The sequence below is a fragment of the Alosa pseudoharengus genome, unplaced genomic scaffold (genome assembly GCF_046254945.1).
Source record: "Alosa pseudoharengus isolate Yale_2024_CS ecotype anadromous, Long Island Sound unplaced genomic scaffold, YU_APseudo_1.1 YU_APseudo_1.1_scf_15, whole genome shotgun sequence".
NCBI classification, from domain to species: Eukaryota; Metazoa; Chordata; class Actinopteri; order Clupeiformes; family Clupeidae; genus Alosa; species Alosa pseudoharengus.
Window position 1 is genome coordinate 5,339,018 of NW_027468620.1, and position 12,633 is coordinate 5,351,650.

Consider the following 12,633-nt stretch of genomic DNA (forward strand, 5'->3'; position numbering starts at 1 on the left):
AAATAAAATCTAAAGTTTAGTTTCATGTGCTCACGTGAAACTTTCATGTGAAAAGCTTTTGCTTGCGCACACAAAACTTTTATGTGCTCACATGAAACTTTCACGTGCGCACATGAAAGTTTCACGTGAGCACATGAAAGTTTCGCGTGAGCACATGAAACTAAACTTTAGATTTTTTTGCTCATGTCCCCTTATAGGGGCTCCATATGTCATAGTTATGGTGTTATGCTGCTTTCGAGATGTCTCGTAAATCATCGTACACTCACCCGTACAACATGTACCAATGGCTTTAGGAACGCCTTTCTCTCGAGCCACGAGGGGCATTAACAGGAGGCTAGTCATTTTTATTGTTTTGTGCTACATGTAGCCTCTAGCTAAACGGCTGGAAAACAAATTGTTACATTGTATTGCAGGCACAGCAAGACCGTGCAATGCATGAATTGGTGACCGGATTGAAGCAGCAATGTAATCTAGTGTGTAAGAGCATTACATCAACTTTAACATGACCAACACAGTACATATGCAAAAAAATAGATGTCATCTTATCTCAACTATGGGCGCAGCCATGTTTGTTGTAAGGTTGTACGTCCACCTCGGGGTACCCTCAAGTACTCCGAGGTAAAGTGAGCGTGCCTGCCCAAAATGCCGCAAGAAAGCTGGGTAATTTACACTTTCCAACTCGGGCGGCGGATTTACGAGACATTTACGAGACATCTCGAAAGCAGCATTATTCTTCTGTCTCATGAATTGTGGAGCCCACTGATTTAATGTAGAGGTGCTCTGAATTAGATTTTTTGTCCTGCAGAGTAACCCCTAATATTGGATTCAAACAACATCTGAATGATCAAATCCCCTCCTCTCTGAAAGCCATTTCATTTTCAGAGTAAATTTGTTCTACTGCAGTAGTTAAAAAGTCCTCTGCCTAGATTAATTAACATCATTAAGACACTGTGTGAAGCTTATAAGATATTAGACTTCATTCACCAAACATGTAGAAAAGGTTGTTTTTCTACAAGAGGGTTCTGTCTCTCGATCTGTTTCTTTCTATCAATCTATTTGCCGCTGCCCCCTCTCTTCATTTCTCTCTGTCTGTCTGTGTGTGTGTGTGTGTGTATATAAGTACTTGCTTATATGGTGTATATAAGTACTTGCTTGTCTAACACACCTCTGTGCCTATTTGCACGTTAACTCGCAGGTATCATTTTCTCAGTGGAAACATTTCCAGTCCCTTACATTCATGAGAACTGCATACAGCCTTAACACAGCCTGGTCACTGATTTCCCCTACTCTTAGCCTATTCATTTAGTCCTCATTGATCTTGATTGTCTCACTATGGAATAATTACTTTTCCCTGTCTGACATCTGGAGGAAAATGTCTCTCATTTATTTCTTAGTGTTAAGGCTGCAAAACTCAGAGCACAATGGAATAATAGGCTTTCTCTGAGAAAAGAGATCTGGACAGCTTTATCAGCGAGCTGAGAAACATTGCCGAGACAGATTCAGATGTTCAGATGTTCTGCTTCATGGCACCGTGATGTGTAAATGACATGTATAACTTCTGATTACATTCAGTCTTGATCACTCAGGTGTCAGTGGCAATAGGGCAATCTGTCTGGTTACATCATAGCGTAGCTATAGTGTTTGACACAAAAGGCCCTTCCTATCAGACTCTATTGTGAGTTTCAGATTGGAACTGAGGTTATCATTTCCTTGGAAATGATGAACAGCCACTTAAGATACAAAATGTGTTTTTTTTGTCAGACTTGTTTATATAACAGGGAACAGTTTTTGCTCATTCTACAGCTTTTTAATCCAGAAAAACAACACATTCTTAATTGACTGGGAAATGCTTTCCTTTCTGGCCATCCTCCAATTCACAGCGATTTCCAACATCCCTAAAAACCCAGGATCCAATCACAACCGCTTATTCAATATGGGGTGGGCTTATATGATGGAATTGAGAACAACTGCATAACCTTCCCAGAGAGATGTATTTGCTGTACTTCCAAAAAGATTCGTTAAGAGTTTAATATACCAATTTAAGTTTGATTAAGGGGTTACGCCCCTTGGAAATTGGAAGTGAATAAAGGGTTCTCTTGTGAAAATCAGTCGTGTGTCAGCCAGGCAATAAATTTCACTGTTGACCAACTCAAAAAGCCATGCCATTCAGCCAACAGGTTGCACAGCACTAAGTTAGAAGCTTAAAAGTTTAGGTCCTGCACAAGATGCACCTCCTATGTCATGGCTAAATTAATATTATAAATAATAAATATGTCATAATGCTAATATATCATATAGCCTACTGTGATAGAGTACCGTCACTACAGTTGAGTATGCCATACCAATGGGCCTGGCTCTTTGGCGTTGTGGTCAAGCCGCATGGTTAGTACCCTGGAGACCCAGGTTCAAGACCACGTGGGGTCACTGCTCTCTCTCTTTGCTACATATGGTGTCAGAAGTGGGATGACTTGCCGTGAGGTCATTTGCCGTATGAGGGACCCCCGGAATTGGTTGATCCTGGTGTGATGGACCCCAAAGATGGGTGAAGCATGTGTTTGTGGCACCCATATGGGAAAAGTACGGCTGGTAGTTGCGTAAGAGACGCCAGTGTGTGTGAAGCGCATAGGCAAGCTTCCTGAAGGGGAGGGCAGTGTGACGGAGGAGCGTCACTACAGTTGAGTATGCGCTCTGACTGCCACACCAACAGGTCTGGCTCTTTGGCGTTGCGGTCAAGCTGCAGGGTTAGTACCCCGGAGACTCAAGTTCAAGACCGGGTGGGGTCACTGCTCTCTCCCTTCGCTATACCAACGTTATATAGTTGTTATCCATGGGATAGGTCAGAAGCAACTACAAAAGAGAACCTTTGAGTAGAGTAACAGACATGTATTTGGTTTCACCATCAAAAGCATGTTTTCTTTGGAACACAAAGTGGCTCACCACATTAACTGTGTGTGCTTTTAGTAGCCCCAGAGGCTGGAGGTTAGTGGATGTAGTCCCTCCTGCACCTTTTGACTACTTGTGGAGTATGAGGTCATATAAAGGGTCTACTTTCAATCACACACACACACACACACACACACACACACACACACACACACACACACACACACACACACACACACACACACACACGCGCGCACAGCAGGGACTAAGATGAATAATTTATGGGAGGGCAATACATCCCCCCTTGTGCCTATTCGCTTTTTTGTGACTTTTCCAGGATATGAGTTCTCTGTCACCAGTTAATTAACCCCCCCCCCCAGGTGTCCAGGGGGGCTCTCGGGGGTCTGCGGGCCTGTTGAATGAGATCTAAAAGCAGCACACTACCGCACCTGTAGAGAGGGAGGGAGCAGAGACAATAACCTTATCATACATCATTGTCTCATGGGGAGCATGCAGTAATAGACATGTTTTTTGGTTTCACCATCATAATGTCCATATCATCACATGTTTCTTAAGCACACAAAAGGAGCTCACCATATTAGTTGTGTGTGCTTTTAGTAGCCACAGAGGCTGGAGATTTGTGAATGTAGTCCCTCCACCTTTTCTCTCCTGTCAGGAGTGAAGCAGACTTCTTGTGGAGAATAAGGTCACACACACACACACACACACACACACACACACACACACACACACACACACACACACACACACACACACACACACACACACACATACACACACACACACACACACACACACATGTGCATACACACGTATACACACACACACACACACACACACACAATCTCAAACCTGTGCTCTATCTGGGCCAGCTGCATGGACAGCCGCAATGCTTTGTGCCCCTTTACATGATCAGACAGGCGGGTGGCAGGATGAGCGGGCCATCGCTTTCCTGACTGAATGATGAAGCACTGTGCCGATGAGCTGGGCTGGTAACCAGGCGATGCACGCACTTGTGTGTGTACCGCCGCCATCCCGACAGAAGCGGCCCTCGCTGCCTAATGCCATCATTAGCCATGGTTTGTGGGAGGGCATGCAGACGCCGGGCGTGACTCTAATGGAGATCTATGGGCCCAGCTGGGCAGGGCAGGTGTGTGAGGGATCAATAGAATGGGGAGATGAGTCTGTGTTGGCTGACGAATGCGGCAAAGAGGCAAATTATGGCTGAGATGGTTTTCCAGGTGTTTTACAATACATGATTTTTGTCAACGTATCAGCATGTCTGTCTGCTGACTTAATGATAATGATGGGGGAGTGTCTGACGTAGTGCGTGTGTGTGTGTGTGTGTGTGTGTGTGTGTGTGTGTGTGTGTGTGTGTGTGTGTCTTGACAAGCATATTTATAATTGCCTCAGACTCCTGAAATAGCATTATTAGAAAGACCTTTTTCTAAATATTGTCAGTCTATAGACCCAAATATTAAAATATCCAAATGTTAAATAGAGGTTATACACAGAATAGAACTAGTATATAAAACTTAAGGACAAAATCAGGGATATTGATCCTGTACTGCCCTCTGCAGGATGTTATATGAACTATCACTTTAACAGAAAGTGTAAGGTGAATATCAGCAGTGACTTCTTGTCATGTATGGCAAAAAGAATTTCAGCACAAACTGCCAAATAAAGTTGTATCGTATCGTACACAATTCTTGATACTGTGTTCTATAGTTACCCCTAACAGAATTCCTCTCTTTCATTCACACAGTATACCTTCCTTCCATTGTCATTCCATGTCTTTTTGGTGCCATGATGACAATGTGTTAAATGGAGTTAGCCTGCCACCTATAGGCCTATCATTTTTAACAGCAGCATATACTGTAGATATAACCAGTGTGGTTCTATGTTATGGTGTGTTCGTGTAAAAGAATGGACTCCAGAAAATTCCATTGACAGTGTACTTCTTCAGCTTTTGTTAACTTATGTAGTTCAAGTCAAGATGCCACAGTGGTGGTATTTGTCTGTGTTGACATAAAAGGGTCTTTCATCCCAGAATTGAGATTCACCTAGATTTTAAAAATATCCGCAGAACCTAATGGGTATGTAAATGGATTTTTTCACCACATGTACGCACACACACACACACACACACACACACACACACACACACACACACAAAGGAAAAAGGATAAGTGCCATTTGTCAAGAATACCTTTTACCTCCACCACTTTAATCAGGTTTGGGAGTGATAATTGCACAGGTAGAAGTCTAAATTTGGGACCATTTAAATGGCTGTGACTTCACCCAGAAAAAATATTCCTCAGAATGACAAATATGGAGGGATGGACTAACTGATTTGACGCACTATGTGTGGAGGGTCACTGTGTTTGTTCTTGTAGGCTCTCAAAAAGGACAGCCAGAAGACATCCATCTGTCCGATCCAGATGCATCATTAGACACACACACACACACACACACACACACACACACACACATACGCTCATACACATCTGCACATATACACATGTGCTGTTACAAAGTCATAAACATGTTTGGACATCATCTACCTTTATGTTTGCTTAGAAGGTCAAAGCTCTGAGTGGAATATTTACAGTAATATGCCCCAAATACAAGATGCATTTGTACATTTGACTGACTTTGTCTCATAACATACTAAATTCTTACTATTTATTACTACTAGTATCAAGTTATCCATTTTGCAAGAGAAGTATGATAATAACCATCATATGGTGATTTAAATAGGAAATTGACTGTGACATTATTGCTGCTTGGTCTCATTTTGTGTGTTGCCTGGGCTGTGTTTTGTTGTAGGATAGAATAGGTAATGGACTTTTTCAGGTCATGTTTGTAACTTGAGCTATTTTATGATTCCTCTCTGTGGTTGTTTACTGACTGATGGACAGCTAATTCTGTTAGTTCCATTCATAATTGCCGTAAATATGGAACAGTCTGTCCCAGTGGGAGTCCTATGACTGGGTTCCCGCAGGCTCTGCACTTAATGACTGCATGTGGAAAAATAAGCTGTTGATTCTGAGTTTAGGTGTGGGGCTGTTCTTGCTCTGTAGAAACTTGTGTTACATGCACACAGCAATGCAGTGCTTCAAATGTATGTGTGTGCGATGGTCCCATCGGCGACAGTTGTCATGATAGTCATCGGTCATGCAGCTCTGGTGCATTGCCCTTTTACTTCTTCTTTCTCTCCCTCTCTCCTTATTCCCCCCTTTCCCTCTCTCTCTCTCTCTCTCTCACACACACACACACACACACTCACTACCTCATTATATTCAGTTTGCAGGAATGACTGTCAGACAGGTCCAACCTTCAACCCACTTTCCCTATCTGAGCACCAGTGAGAGTGTAGTAGCCGTAGCCGTAGCTCTAACCGTGATATGTGACTCCCCACCATTTATGTCTGTAGAATAAGTGCATATAGTGTATATGTCACTTTGTGAAACACATGTGCTGTTGGAATCTCTGTGTGTGCGTGTGTGTGTGTGTGTGTGTGTGTGTGTGTGTGTGTGTGTGTGTGTGTGTGTGTGTGTGTGTGTGTGTGTGTGTGTGTGTGTGTGTGTGTGAGTGAGTGTGTAGGGATAGTAGTAGGACTGGCCTGAGCCCCACTGCATGGGACTGTGGCCATCTCTGTTTTCTCAGGAGGGGGAACCGGGTCCCATCTGTGTGTCAGTCCGGTTCGGACTCAGCTGCCAACCTGAACAACCCAGCACCCCCACCCCACCCCACCCCACCCCTCTCTCACCCCCCTCTGTTCCCATCCTGCTGTCCCCCTCCCCTGCTTGATCCCCTACTCCTTCTCCTGATTTCCCAAACTTGCACCAAACACATCTGACCCAATTAAGCACGGAGAGCCAAGAAAAAGCAGGAGAGGGAACAGAGAGAGAGGGAGAGAGAGAAAAGAGAGAGAGGGAGAGAGAGAAAAGAGAGGGAAGAGGGGGGTCAGTGGGAGGGGATTAAACATCAGATGGTCTGTGATTCATATAAAAAGAATGGATTCCAGCCTTGGTAGTCTAGTATGGGGTAACGTGCCCCCATACACACACACACAGACACACATACACACACTCACTGGACTGGGTTAACAGATGGAGTAAGGAGGGAACCAGGGAGTATGAGGTGAACCAAATTGGTGATGTATCCATTTCTTTATCTGCGGGGAGTGACCACCGGTGCACCAGGGGACCCAGAGGCTCTCACCGGGCAGGGACGGACAGGGCAGCTCAGGGCCCCCTGACCTCACGCTCGCCATCTGTCAACTCGCAGGCATGTGCTCAGGCCACCTACTGGAGAAGCCAAAATGGACGGATGTCAACACATGTGACACATTTCAGCACGCTGTGAGAAATTGTTAACTGCAAGAGAGGAAAGAAAGACAGAGAGACGGCAAGAGAAGGGTTTCAGAACCCCCCCCCCCCCCAAAAAAAAAAGAAAGTGAGATTTAAAAAAAGAATCGTGAAGGAAAAAGAAAACAAACTAACAATCAAAGGGAAAAAAAGGTTTTACACCTGAAGATAGCCTAGGACATTTCGCAGCTGGAACTTGTGTGAAGGTGTGACCGTGTCGTCGGGGCTCCAGGGCTGTGAAGTGAAGCCCAGGGGGAGGGGGGCGGTGGGGGCGAGGGGGCTGTGAGGGTCGGTGAGGACAGAGGAGAAGGGGAAGCTCGGGATGCTGCTCTTCTTCAGGGAGGAGTGGGAGATGGAGGGGCTGCAGACTGTGGGCATCCTGCTGGTCATCTGCAGCTCGATCAAGCTCCTCCACTTCCTGGGCTTGATTGACTTCTCCACGCGAGGTAAGAGATAGACAGAGAGAGAGAGAGAGAGAGAGAGAGAGATATTACATATCTGAGAATTCTGGTTGTATACTTAAATAAGGATATTGTTAAACCCTGGATGTATGATTAAATAGCATATTAGTTATAGTAGTACTATAGTATAGACTTAGTGAGAGTGAATAGTAAAGTATACATGGCAGTCTTGTAATGAATGAATGTAGCAGACCCAGGTGTGTAAGAAGTAGATGCAGATGAACCAGGGAGTATGAGGTAAACCAAATAGGTGATGTATCTATTTCTTCATCTGCGGGGAGTGACCACCGGTGCACCAGGGGACCCAGAGGCTCTCACCGGGCAGGGACGGACAGGGCAGCTCAGGGCCCCCTGACCTCACGCTCGCCATCTGTCAACTCGCAGGCATGTGCTCAGGCCACCTACTGGAGAAGCCAAAATGGACGGATGTCAACACATGTGACACATTTCAGCACGCTGTGAGAAATTGTTAACTGCAAGAGAGGAAAGAAAGACAGAGAGACGGCAAGAGAAGGGTTTCAGAACCCCCCCCCCCCCCAAAAAAAAAAGAAAGTGAGATTTAAAAAAAGAATCGTGAAGGAAAAAGAAAACAAACTAACAATCAAAGGGAAAAAAAGGTTTTACACCTGAAGATAGCCTAGGACATTTCGCAGCTGGAACTTGTGTGAAGGTGTGACCGTGTCGTCGGGGCTCCAGGGCTGTGAAGTGAAGCCCAGGGGGAGGGGGGCGGTGGGGGCGAGGGGGCTGTGAGGGTCGGTGAGGACAGAGGAGAAGGGGAAGCTCGGGATGCTGCTCTTCTTCAGGGAGGAGTGGGAGATGGAGGGGCTGCAGACTGTGGGCATCCTGCTGGTCATCTGCAGCTCGATCAAGCTCCTCCACTTCCTGGGCTTGATTGACTTCTCCACGCGAGGTAAGAGATAGACAGAGAGAGAGAGAGAGAGAGAGAGAGAGATATTACATATCTGAGAATTCTGGTTGTATACTTAAATGGATATTGGATAAAAAAAGGATATTGTTAAACCCTGGATGTATGATCAAATAGCATATTAGTTATAGTAGTACTATAGTATAGACTTAGTGAGAGTGAATAGTAAAGTATACATGGCAGTCTTGTAATGAATAAATGTAGCAGACCCAGGTGTGTAAGAAGTAGATGCAGATGATGATGTGGGCTGCCATTAAAAGTCTTGAAAGCCTCTTCACTCTTCATAGCTCACACAACTTTCTCCTGAGTGCTGTGCGATGTAAAGGTTGCTGCAGGTGTTTCTGACGTAGTGGCAGGTAAAGGGCCATCATTATTGCTGAAGTTATTTACAGCAGAAGGACAGGATGTGTGATATCAAACAGAACAAAAACTGATATAGAAAAGTGATGCAACACTCGGTGCACTTTTGCAACTTCCGCAGGGATCACTGAAGTTCATTGATTTTTGTCAGGTCATTTGACATTTGGTTTGATGTACATAGTGATTTTTTAACTAGCACAAAAGATCATGGCAGATACATTAAGAAATATTTGATCATTTAAGCGTTTTTATGAATGTTGAGAAACTAATTTCGTAAGTAGGGCAGCACCATTGGGTCTGACAGCAACGCTAACATAGCACTCATATAGTTGACTTACGAGTGCCTTAGGTCGGCTTTCATGTCGTCTCCAAATCACCCTGTCATTTCAAAGAAAGGCGAGTAAATTTGTGCCAATTACTGGCTAATTATGGAAATATTTATTTATTTGGTGAGGTCAGATTACGTTCACCGTGTGAATTGAATAGTATTTGCAGTTTACATGGTGTGTTGTGTATTGGGGGAAATAGATCCTCCCTCACTTGTGGATGTCATATAAGACACATGCAACTTCATTTTATTTTTTACAAATACTCTTGATGAATTATTATTGTTGAATTATATTATTATTGTTGAATTCAATAATCAATTATTATTGAATATTATTATTAAGATATTTCTTAATAATAATATTTCTGTTATTTCTAACAGACTGAACTCATGAATCATGTTCCTACTAGATCCAGATTTCTCATGCAGAAGAGAGGCATGTGGGTCCAGTGATTCACCTGAAATCTATTGAGGTTGAGCACTGTTCCCTCAAAGCTCTTTCAGGGCCAGGACTGAAGGCCTGTCTTTCTCTACTACTGAAGGCAGGTAGCAGGCTGTAAAATAAGTGTAAGGAAGCCTGCTACCTGCTTTCAGTATTATAGTTCTTTTAGAAGAAAAGACATTCACATTTCATTGCACGTGGATCCTTGAAAATATATTTTTCTTTTGACCAATCCAACAAAAAAGCCTTCTACCAAATAGTTTTAATTTTGCCCATGACATTAGGTGATCTCCTGTAGCATCAAAGTGCACACTTTTATAATGGTAGAGCCTGGAAGTGTGGTCTTGAAAGACTTATGTAGTGAAGTGGACAAGTGCAAAAAGATTCCTCAGTTTTATTTTACTACAACACCACACACACTGCCAAAGATATATTGTAGGACCAAGAGGAAAACAAGAGGTATTTTTCTTACTGTTCTCATACCAGTCAGTATTCTGCTTTACTGGAATTAAAATGTGTTTTCAAGCATTGTTTAATGATGGAGCTAAATGCCTAACATCAGTGGAGCCTTTGTAGACCATATCTCTTGCTCATCAAATCAGCTTGGCCACACCAATTGATATAAACATACTCTCACACATGCACATACAGATACACACACACACACACACACACACACACACACACACGCACACATGCACACACACACACATACACTCACCCTCAGGCCGGAGGCTAGGGCTCAGTTGGATGGCCAGAAACATAAATCTGGTGCTTAGTTGCCCATGACATGGCTGGTCCGACTCCAAGTGACGTGACCAAGGTGGGACCTGACCACAGAGCCAGGGTGCAGGGAGGGACTGGGCGGGGGCAAAAGACAGAGAGAGAGAGAGAGAGAGAGAGAAGCGGAAGAGGAACATCCCAAAAGAGGATAAATACAGGCTCCTGACGACAGATTAGAGCAAAGGGAGAGCTCAAGGTGAGACTAGAGAAAGAGAGCAAGAGAGAGAGAGAGAAAGAGAGCGAAGAAGAGGAGAGCGTGAAAGAGCGTGTGCGTTTAGAGAAGCAATTGGCACGGAGCGAAGTCCAGGTCACCGCGGTGATGGCCTTCATCCCTCAGACTGCTGGAGTGGTGCTTAGGAGTGTGCGAGGCCTGCTGCCCCACAGGCACAAGGGCAAGAGTAAGTGCTCCTTATACATCTCCAACATCAGCGTACTCACCCACCCAACAGCAGAGAGACACTACTACTGCTCTCCTCTCTCAGTTATACTGTGTGGACTACATTGCAGTCGTTCGTGTTAATGAAAGCTTAATGTGGTGATTTCTTTGACATGATTTGTGGCATGAAGGTCAAGGGCATCCACCTGTGATCTTGGTGCTTTGTTCTCCGTGCTTGTGACTCATGGATTCTGTTTCCATGTTTGTAAAGTGTTCTGTTCTGTCCGCCGCTCTGTTTGTTCACCCATACAGTAACTGCATTCAATCTGCACTGAAAGGGCCGGGCAGGTCCGAGAGCTAGCGTTTGCACCCTGGAGTCGCGCACAAGGGCTGATTGGGGGTCTGGTGGTGGGGTGTTTACTTCCTGAAGGGGGTCTGCTTGGTGGAGCGTGCAAGGGGCCAGAGCCAAAGTAACGGCTGACTGGCGGTAATCAGAGATCAGCCACGAATCACTCCAACGGCTACCCCCATGTTGCAAGGACACATGTCAAATGGGAAATGTGTGGCTGCCCTTCAAAGCCATGGTGTCAGATCTCAGGGTGGTGTCATAAAGGTTGCCACCATACGGCTGTGTGATTGCGGTGCATGGCCTGATTAGAGTTGTGGTTGTGGTTGTGGTTGGGGGTTGTGATGGAAACCACTGGGAAGAAGGTTGATGAGCCAGGTCAGCAAACGTCTGTGTGGATGCTTCAGAGAGACTTGTCTTGCATGCTGCCTCCTCCCGCATGTTCTCCGACAGGATGAAACACACACTCAGGTTGCAAGTGTGGGTTTCTGGTGGGTGTACAGTGTATGCTGGCATTTCAGCATGCGAGTGTGAGTGTGAACTGCTTTTTCAACAAAAAGTCAATTCAAGAGCAAAGCTCATAGACATATTTGTACAATTGATGTATTAAAGCATTGTGCACATCAGATGCACATGATTATCTATGAATATCCAGGTCAACTAATTAGGCTATTATGTCCACCTGCACTAACCTCACTAACTAGGATTCTTTGGCTAGAAACGAATGTTATTGTTGTTGGGTCTTCTCAACTGCTTGTCTGTTTGCACGACTGTGCACCTGGAGGGTGACTATGATGGTGTTCTTGTGTATGTTTCTCTGTGTCTCTTTGTCTAATATCTGTGTTGTGGTTGGTGACTTTCACAGGTAACGCTCCCTCCAGCCAAAGCAAAAAAAGCATAAAACAGAGATTCCTCAAACTGCTGCCCTGCTGCCGGCCCAGCGCCGCCCCCTCAGTCTCTGAAAGCAAGTGCCTCTTTGCTCTGTCACGCACTACTCCTCTGTACCACCCGTCTGTGTCCCCCTGACTGTCCCCCTCTACCCTGAGCCCAGCACACACACACACACACACACACACACACACACACACACACACACACACACACACACACACACACACACACACAGTCACACACACACACACACACACACACACAGAGAGAGAGAAATATATTTATAAATATATGCATGCAAACTCTTGCGTACCCTTCCCTCTTTACACACGCACTCGTGCCCATATTCACATGCATATATAAATACGGGCAATACACACATACATTCACACACATACTTAAGTAAGTTTGTGCACACTTGAATCAGAATGTCTCATGCGTGCC

The 12,633-nt window shown here is 44.8% G+C and overlaps 1 protein-coding gene across 1 annotated transcript in view; it reads left to right on the forward strand.

Annotated features, from left to right (window-relative positions):
- LOC143124059 (A-type potassium channel modulatory protein KCNIP2-like) overlaps nt 1-12,633 on the forward strand; it is a 43,072-nt gene that overhangs the window by 24,816 nt on the left and 5,623 nt on the right. The gene's annotated exons all lie outside the window — the stretch shown is intronic.